Below are 7,578 nucleotides of genomic sequence, written 5' to 3' on the forward strand. Positions count from 1 at the left end.
AGTTACGATGGTTACTCCATGACATGGGAATTACTCATTCATCTGCAACCCCTCTTCACTGTGACAATCGTAGCGCCATACAGATTGCCCACAATAACGTCTTTCATGAGCGCACTAAGCATATTGAGACTGATTGTCACTTTATTCGTCATCATGTGCTCGAAGATACTGTTCGCCTTATTCCTATCCCTTACCAGGATCAGTCTGTAGATATATTTACCAAAGCTCACTCTCTTCTTCGCTTTCGTGCTCTCGTTGGTAAACTCCAGATGACTGATACATTACCATCTTGAGTTTGAGGGGGGATGTTAGCGTATTATCTCCTTCCTTCTAGGAGATAGCTGTACATATCTTATCTTCTTTTCTTTCCTTATTGTATCTTCTTTAGGTCACCGACCTTGTCTCCCTTTTGTATCCCTATTATAATTAGCTCTATTATAAATAGAGTTGTAGCCTATTGAATAAACACATTAAAGAGAAAGATCTTCTTCATTCATCCTTCTTGGTTCCTATCAGAAAACAAGCTCGAACCAGAGTGAATGGTGAAACTAGCGCAAGAGCTAGGCCTATAACCACGACAAGTCTCCATTTGGTTTTAATATCGGTGAGACCGGTGGAAGACCAAGCAATCGGAGAGAGATTACAGCCTTCTCAAATTTAAAGCTGCTTCCCCTTCGGATAGAAGTCAACACTGGGAAGGTAACGAGGGTGACCTATGGTTGAAGCCAACGATTCCGGAGGGTTGGTGAGAGGAGAAAAGTGAGCATCCAACGACAAATGCATCTAGTGGGGATTAGAGGGGGGAAAGAGATGGAGAAGGAAATAGACTAATGCAATTTCTCGGATCAGTTCCCAACTGGGTTTGAGAGTTTGCACAAGTAGACTTTGTGCTGGATCAGTTCTCTGTGCGACCACGATGAACCAGGCCTCCTTTGAGAGTTGGATTGTTAGCAAAGTTGCTCCGCTGATTTGGTGTTGACAGAGACGGTCAGAGGAAGATAAAAGGAAGAGAGAGAGAGGTCGAAGGAGGAAGGGGGTGTCTGGTCGAGAGGAAGGACGAGGGTAATATTGAGTTTTAAAAAATTTTAAACGCCACCTGGTTTCACATATATACGGATTTTGACGAAATATTAATGATAAGGGTACACTTAATCAATTAACTAAATCATAACGATAGTTTAAGAAATTTATCCTAAAATTAATTGATTATTCATTCATACCTGGGAGTGGGATCCACCTAATCTTGATGTTTGTATTGGCTTCACGTGAAAACGACCATTAAGATCGCCAAACAAGATGGCCTTTTTCTTTTTATCTATGTAAAATAAAATTAATCTATTTTTTGGCATGTGCCACTTAACTAATTGTGATTTGAGCACAAATCCTAATTCTTAGGCTACATTTGGATGTGATGTAAATCAAGAACCGATGTAAAATTTACATCAATGAGGGTATAATTATTATTAATATAAAACTCTACTCCAATTCAGTTTTACTGTATTTAGATAAAGTGAAATTTTGCGTTGATAATTGATAATCAATATAAAAACGATGATATTTTACACCACAACCTAAAAATATAAACAATGGGTAAAGAGAACATATAATGTGGTGGTGCAAGATGCATATATGGATATTTGATAAATAGGGTACGGATAGGTAGCTGGATTGGATTGGAAAGGGACAAATAACCAAAAAGAGGGATTGGGAAGTGATAATACCCAAAGCTAAGACGGAAAATTTGGTAAATACAAATAATTTCTACTTTGTAGCTGTCCTGGAGTGAGTATGTAGTAGATGTGGATAAAAAGAAAGGTTGTTACGGGGTCTGTAATATGTGTGGTCACACCTTACCATTTAACCAGTGTAAATTAATTAAATTGAAGAGGGATGGGTAGGTAGTAGTACTGGGATGCATTTATTATGCATATCCGTCAATTATGGATTGTCTGTTATATTAGTAAGAATGAAGAATAAAGGCAACAATGTACAGTTTAATTATGGGCGTGAATTCATATGGGACCCAAATGTTTTAACCCCGGCCACAAAGCAGTTGGAATAATTCTGAAACAGTTTCTGACAACAAAATCAAAACTAGGTCGTTGGAGTTGGACTAAATAAATTCCTCTGCTTACGGATTTCCCTGGCTCCCGAATGAGTTCACACCCACTCCGACTTTCATCGCATGCAATTACCTCCAATGAAGCAGGAAATGTTTGGCACCATGGTTTTTTTTCAAGCCTGACCTGAATTTTGTCTCTGAAATCACAATATAAGTGGCATCAGCCATGAACGTCTATAGATTTTTCTCCTTCTCAATGGATCGGATATTGGTTCAACTCAATCTAATACAAAATGGACCAGGCCCAATCCGATCCCAATAAGAACTTTGGAGTTTGAACTTTTAAATCTGGACTGATCCAATCAATGTCTTTGGACTGTCCAACGGTTCCAACGTTCAACCCAACTATTAAATCCCAATAAGCACTTTGGAGTTTGAATTTAATTTCGAGGGTTCCAACCCAAACCAGGTCCATTATCACCTCTACATGACCTAACCATCTAATATCTACCTGGAGAGTGCAAAGGAGTAAGGATACAGCGCAAGCTGTCAAATGTGGAAGGTAAAAGCTTTTGGGTTAAAGTAAACACTCAATGCAGAATTCTGAATTGCAGCTCCCAAGAGTTTACTAGTAGTCCCCTTGTAAACCACATCCTGCCCGTGAATTTAGCATCAATTCAGTCAGGATTCATCTCCTATACAGTGGGGCTAGAAAATTCTGACCTATACTGATCAGTCATTCTCCCAAAGTTTTTTGACTTTTTTCGAATGCTGTGAACGGTGAACCATAGAAAAATAAATTGGGACGTGCTCCTCACACCAACCTTACACACACATTTTATCATTTATTGCGAATATCTCCCATCTCCCATGAATAATAAAATGCAAGTATGGGAGATGTTCCTGATGTACAGCTGAGAACATGCTATGAGATTTGTATTAGAAGCGTTCTATGTGGAGCAGATCCAGACTCGGGAAATGGAAAACTCGGCTTCAGCTAGTGCAAAGTCCGTTCAAACAGCCTTTTATCGCATTGTCATGAAGTAAATTACATAGATACTTAGATATTCCTAGTGTAAGGCTATAAATACTGTTCTAACGGACTGAAGCCAATCTCGGAAATGGAATGGACTAGGGTAATAATTACACTGATCAAGATCAACCCATGTATTTTAATCATGTGCTCTTGAAGCAAAGGCGAATACTATAAAAGTCTCTCATCAGTAGCGGTACCTATTTGAGTTCGACTCGCCAAGGTAGTACAAAAAAATAAATTTTATTTGAGAAAAAATGTTTTATAAAAATAAAAAAAATTATATATAAAAACATTTTTTATTTGATATTTGAAAAATTAAGAATTATAATAATTAGTTATTATTATATATATTATTTTATATATTATTATTATTATTATTATTATTATTATTATTATTATTATTATTATTATTATTATTATTATTATTATATGTATGTATGTATTCGAGCTGGCTCGTGAGCCTCACAAGTTGAGCTTTATTAGGCTCGAGCTTGGCTTGATTAATAAATGAGCCTATAAATTGAGCTCGAAGCTTGGTTGAAACCGAGCCGAGCTTTATTAGGCTTGAGCTCGACTTGATTAATAAACGAGACTGTAAATTTAGCTCGAAGCTTGGTTGAAACTGAGCCGAGTTTAATTAGGCTCGAGCTTGGCTTGATTAATAAATGAGCCTATAAATTGAGCTCGAAGCTTGGTTGAAACCGAACCAAGTTGAGTTTTTCATGAACCGAACTCGAATAACTCGTGAAGAGCTCGACTTGTGGCTACCCCCGTCATCAACTACCCTTGGCTTTTTTCCATTCATAAATCATAATCACCTCATAGAGGAATGAGAGTACTGAAGAGAAATTAATTCAGCATGAGCAAGAGTAAATACATAGAACTCAAGAACCTGAGGTAGCCAAGCCAAGCAACTTGGATCTGACAAAAGAATTTTATCATCTTGTAGACAATTTATTCAAAAGAAAGGAAATTAAAACTTAAAAGAGATTGTAACATTAATGCATAATTCAGCTCAGGATCAGAATTTTTAAGTTCAAAATACAGTTGGGATGGGTGCCAATTGGGAATTGATGCCAATTCTCGGACAGGCATTGATGTATAAAATGAAATTTTTTAATATGTTAAGTATTTATAACTGTGCAGTAGAAATCAGAAATCTACATTGGGTCTATCCGTTCCGTTTTTCTGAAGTAGAACAACATTAATTAATGGCGGATTTAATTTATTACCCATCATTCAACAACAGTGATAGAAAAGGCTAGCTAGCTGCTTTAATATGGGGATTGCCCAATTAAGATTTCAAAAGATGGATCGATTGTTGCTCTGTACCTGCACGACTGCCTTCCCTTCTCGTATAAGATTTACCTGAACGAGGGGGCCATTACTATGGCTATAGCTCTCCACTCCGATCAGTTAGAGAATACATCGTCGAATTGGTGGGGCAGAGCGATTTTTATGCCATAAATCCATACGCGATAACTGATCAGTGATTACTTCATATTTGATGATCAGTACCCTCATCTATCATGCACGAATGCAAGATCGATGAGGCAAACATGCATGGTTATGGTATTGATTATTCAATGTTCGATCTCTGTGTTCTATTTTCCTTTTGCCTTTATTACTCTTCGCCATCAACGAACGAAGAGAAGAAAGCTGAGCAACCAAGTTCTTTTTTTTTAAGGTCTGAGCAACCAAGGTTATACTTGTATATGCTGGAAACAAGACGTTTAACAGATTTACAGTTAGCATGTGACAAAGACCACCCTCCGTACTATGGGGTTTGTGACAAAGACCCTTCCGTTAGTTTTTTGTGCAAAAAGTTGTTACAATATTTTTTAATCCCCATATTACTCTTAAAGATGGGAATTGAAAATACTACTGATGCTGCTTAATTCGAGGTGGTGTACGAACTGAGGAGAGCAACTAGATAGTCTTTTCTGGTAGGGTGAGGCTGAGCTATAAGGACGAGATCGTGCTTTAAGACCTGTGATCAAGGAAACAGAAGTCAGAGGCCCGAGGAGTTATCCCTAGGTAAGAACTCCGACGCTCAAGTTAGTAGGAGGCGGTAGGATGGTCGGGCCGAGCTAAAAGGATGCCGGTCCGAGCTAAGTAGCGGTGTAGGTCTCAAAAGTTGGATCCCTTACCTCGAGCATGGAGTACATTTTTATAGCCGAAGATCCGTGTCCGGGTCGGATTGGGCTTCCGGAGTTGTCGGGATGAAGTTAGCCACTGAGGTATTCGGGATAGAGTCTCATTCCCCCGCGGAGTCATCTTCCTGCTTCCTCTTTATCCATATGACGTGGCTGCAAGGATAAGATGAGCTAGCCCATCGTGGCCGGGCTAGGCCGACGTGGCCAAGCTATGCTGACGTAGCTGAGTTAGGATGACATGACAGGGTGATAGTTGGGCGGCCACGTATCTCGCAGGGCCAACTCAGCCATGACCCGAACAACTACAGCATCTGGATTGAACCCATTTAATCCCGACTACAGCCAAACGGCGATTGGCTGCTGGTACAATCTTGTTGGTACAAGCAGGCAAACACTAAGGCAAATACTATAGCCAAACGGCGATTCGATCCTGAACCGACTACATCATTAGGATTGTACCACAGACAAATACTATGGCGTCATGAGGAGAGAGGCGGAGAGTTGAAAATACTAAGTTACTAAAGGCGATTGCTTGCTTCAGACTTCAGAGTTTAGAGTTCAGACATCGATGCCGTAGGATTGTACCAGCTGGTACTTGAAGGCCGTTCCGACGGGAATCCTTATGTTCCGATTACCAAAGGTGATATAAGCCGGACAATTGATGTAGATATGATAGCTCCCGAAGATCCAAGTACCCACCTTCCACCTGAGCTTTCCATTAATCTTGATTTTGATCACGAAATTATGCTCCTAAGAAAATGAGACTGCGAGGTAATGTGCAATCGGCACAGACATGCTGTAGATGAACGGAGACCAGACGCTGATGTTTTTGTGACCCTAGTAGGTGGGCGGCAATCTAATCGGGAGGGTGATTTGTTGATTATTGTACGTCGCATACACATGCTTTTGGGCCTCTTTCAGAATCATATTGGATATCCACTTTATAAGTTTTGGTTTTTCAGAACCTTTTCAAAAGATGAAATTCGATTTCTTTGATTCCTGATTCTTGTTGGACTTTATTTTGTTATAATTCAATGGGAGTTTCAGAACCTTTGATTGTATCAAGAGTTTGATTTGATCTTAACTGAGACTTTTTTGTTCGTTTTTTTTTAATTGATACAGAAGGTGGTGTTGAAGTTGGATTTACATGATGACAAGGCCAAGCAGAAGGCCATGAAGGCAGTCTCTAGCCTTTCAGGTATCAAGATGATCTTTACCCTATTTTCTTATTGAACTGAAGTAAGAATCTCAGTTTTGAGAAAGAAAAAATAGCCTGAAGCTATTGAAATACCTTTTGCGTTTTTCATCTTTATGAATTTGTAGGAATTGATTCCATCGCCATGAACATGAAAGATAAGAAACTGACAGTCGTCGGACTGAAGTAAGAATCTCAGTTTTGAGAAAGAAAAAATAGCCTGAAGCTATCGAAATACCTTTTGCGTTTTTCATCTTTATGAATTTGTAGGAATTGATTCCATCACCATGGACATGAAAGAGAAGAAACTGACAGTCGTCGGAGACGTGGATCCCATAGACGTGGTGAGCAAGCTATGCAAACTCTGGCACACGGATATAGTTTTTGTAGGGCCTACAAAAGAGCCTGAGAAGAATGAGGAACCCAAGAAAGAGGAGCCCAAGAATAAGGAACCCAAGAAGGAAGAAAAGAAGGAAGAACCCAAGAAAGATCAAGTGGAGCAGCAGATCCAGAACTTGGTCAAGGCCTACCAAGCTTATAATCCCCACATAACCACTCACTACTATGTCCAGAGTGTGGAAGAGAATCCATATGCTTGTGTTATTTGTTAATTCTTAGATTTTTAAGGAGGGGAAAGGAACAATCCGGGACGTTAATGGATTCAAAATTCTGAGTGTATTGTCGACAATGATATCTAAGGCGAGATACCCAGAACAGGGAAGCTAATATGTACAATTTTAGGTGAGGAAGTTCCCATCGGAGATGTTAAACTGGTACACCGTAGCATCTGGCAGTGTGAACTAGGGCTTGGAGGGTTGGAGGATTGCCCATACAAGGAAGATGGCGAATAGAATTACAATGACGAATATGAAAATCACGACGAATACTCGCCGGGAAAATAGCTTCTTCCACAGTCATAATATAGGGGGGCAAACAGAATTACAATAGGTTTTAAGAGAAAAAGGGCAAAAAAAAAAGAAAATAGAAAAGGTTTAGTGGGGTATTTTGGTAATTTAATGCATTTCGACATCTGACTTAATGGTCAAGGGGGGTCTTTGTAATTTACCCTTTTTTTCTTATAAATAAAATGGCAAATTTCTTAAATTACCCCTACTGTTAGCTAATTGAT

The 7,578-nt window shown here is 39.2% G+C and overlaps 1 pseudogene; it reads left to right on the plus strand.

The window, feature by feature from the left end:
* The first annotated feature begins 6,028 nt into the window (after nucleotides 1–6,028).
* Nucleotides 6,029–7,076, plus strand: LOC148790544 (heavy metal-associated isoprenylated plant protein 39 pseudogene; annotated as a pseudogene).
* Nucleotides 7,077–7,578: the final 502 nt, after the last annotated feature.

Source organism: Nelumbo nucifera, chromosome 6 (assembly GCF_055504915.1).
Source record: "Nelumbo nucifera cultivar China Antique chromosome 6, China Antique-T2T, whole genome shotgun sequence".
Lineage (NCBI taxonomy): Eukaryota > Viridiplantae > Streptophyta > Magnoliopsida > Proteales > Nelumbonaceae > Nelumbo > Nelumbo nucifera.